This window comes from Octopus bimaculoides, chromosome 2, assembly GCF_001194135.2.
Source record: "Octopus bimaculoides isolate UCB-OBI-ISO-001 chromosome 2, ASM119413v2, whole genome shotgun sequence".
Taxonomy (NCBI): domain Eukaryota; kingdom Metazoa; phylum Mollusca; class Cephalopoda; order Octopoda; family Octopodidae; genus Octopus; species Octopus bimaculoides.
Genome location: NC_068982.1, coordinates 174,497,354 through 174,500,119, shown reverse-complemented (window position 1 = coordinate 174,500,119; position 2,766 = coordinate 174,497,354).

The following is a 2,766-nucleotide window of genomic DNA, read 5'->3' as shown; positions in this document are numbered from 1 at the left end:
CTTGTGAGTGGATTTGGTAGACAGAAACTGAAAGAAGCCCGTCGTATATATGTATATGTATATATATGTGTGTGCGTGTTTGTGTGTCTGTGTTTGTTCCCCCAACATCACTTGACAACCGATGCTGGTGTGTTTACGTCCCCGTAACCTAGCGGCTCGGCAAAAGAGACCGATAGAATAAGTACTAGGCTTACAAAAAATAAGTCCTGGGGTCGATTTGGTCGTCTAAAGGCAGTGCTCCTGCATGGCCGCAGTCAAATGACTGAAACAAGTAAAAGAGTATAGCTTATTTCATAAAACGGATAAAAACAAAACAACACCTTGTCACACGATATTATACTAATAATCCTTTGCACTATAGACACAAGGTCTGAAAATTTGCGGGAGGGTGCATTCTGATTACATTGACCGCACTGCTCAACTGGTACTTATTTTATCGATCTCGAAAGGGTGAAATGCAAAGTTGATCTCGGCAGCATTTGAACGTAAAAGACGAACGAAATACTGTTAAGCACTTTGTCTAGCGCATGAACGATTCTGTCAGCTCACCGCTTTAATTAGGTGTAATGAATGGTGTCAAATTTTGGTACAAGGCCAGCAATTTCGAGCGAGAGGCTAAATCGATTAGATCAACCCCAGTGCTCAACTGATACTTATTTTATCGACCCCAAAAGCAAGAAAGGCAAAGTCGACCTCGGCCGCATTTGAACTCAGAGCATAAAGATGGACCAAACGCCGTTAAGCATTTTGCCCGGCGTGCTAATGTTTCTGCCAGTATGCGCCTTCATTATTTATAATAACAATGTCATTATAGTATACAATGCTCACGTTTACTACAATTCGTCGGAAAAGGGTAAAGGAGAGTACAGAAACCAGCAATATAAAAGAAAAAGAGGGCAATGGAAGCTAAAAGTACATGCATAATTCAAAGAATAAAACACAAATAGGCAGAAATGTGAACAGTAAATGTGTTATAAAGAGGTACGGTTGCATAGACTGATAGGAGTAGTGTTAATGAATTTCATGAAGCATCTCTGTACTTCACACACGGACGAACAACAATTCAATCACCACAGTATATAACATCACAGTAGAGCATAGACGCTAATACTACACTATAATATAGCTCAAAGTATTGTATCATATGATAAATAGACACTATATGACATCATCGCAGTACAATGCTCTACATCAGACTATCCAAACTTCAGCACAAACTCGAAAAACACACCACTATATACGACATCACAGTACAGTACGTCACATAGATAGAATAATTTCCAATATCTTTTCTACTAAAGACACAAGGCCTGAAATTTGGGGGAGGGGTATAGTCGATTTAATCGATCCCAGTGCGTAACTGGTACTTATTTCATCGATCAAGAAAGGATGAAAGGCAAAGTCGACTTCGGCGGAATTTGAACTCAGAACGTAGCAGCAGACGAAATACCGCTAAGCATTTCGCCCGGCGTGCTAATGTTTCTGCCAGCTCACCGCTCTAATCTCCAAGAATACCACTCAACACTATATCTTATGAAATCACTCCAGTGCACAAAGAAAGCATCTACGTGGTCGCTCGACCTGCGAAAAATAGCAGCAGTAGAATTTACCTCAAACAATAACTAATCATCTTAAAAAAACGTAAGAATATGTTAAATAATGCAATCCTCGACACGCTATGGCTGAAAAACGAAAGATAGCATGTGGTTTGAACTCTTTTGGTTAGATGCCTGCTTGACCAAAGCTGACCTGGGGCTAAACAACAACATGACATTACTGCAGGTGACTATATAATAAACCATACCTTACAACTATATTAAACTAGGCCACATTGCAATTCACTGCCGTACACCATGCTACCTTATTCGATACAATTTCAAATACCACAAAATACCTTACGACACCAAACAGCACCATGCTATACACTAAATCCCATCATCCTCACGGCTCCAAACAGCATCGTACTATATGCAGCATAATAAAGTATAATGCATAACCACAACATGCCAGCGCCAGTACCACTTTACATGACACAACAGCACACCCACACAGTACTCTACCACACTCAGCCATCCCATACCATACCATACCATACTCCACCGAAATAACCAGTAAAAAATATCGTAAAAATAATCAAACCTTACAACAATGATACATTGTCAATCTTAAATGAAAACACAGTACATCATAAAAAAGATTTTTTTAAAAAACAGAAACAAAAAAAGGTGAATAAAAACAATATAAACAAAAGAAATGTTTTAACATAAACAAAATAAAACCAGTATTGTGAGATTAAATGCCACATTTCAACGCACCCCGCCCTCACTGCTACATCAAGCATTGTGAAATACCTGGTATTCTTTCGGAAATGTAACTGGTTGTAACTGACTTCTTTTCTTGTTTATCTAGCTATCTGTCTATTTAACAGCCTATGTCTCTACTTTTATCTTTCTTTCTTTCCTTCCTTCTTTCTTTTACTTCTTTTCTGCCTTTCTTCTATATCTTTCTGTCTTTTCTTCCTTCCGCCCTTCCATTGTTCTTTAACTAACTACCAGCCATTTTAAAGAGCATTACTGGTTTATTATTATAATAACTCGTTAGTCTAGAGTATTGTGAAAAATATCTAAGAAAAGTCACAATGCCACATTTTATTCATGTGTGTGTGTGTGCGCGAGCGTGCGCGTATTATTATATGTATATACATATGTATGTGTATATATATATATATATATATATATATATATATATATATATATATATATATAT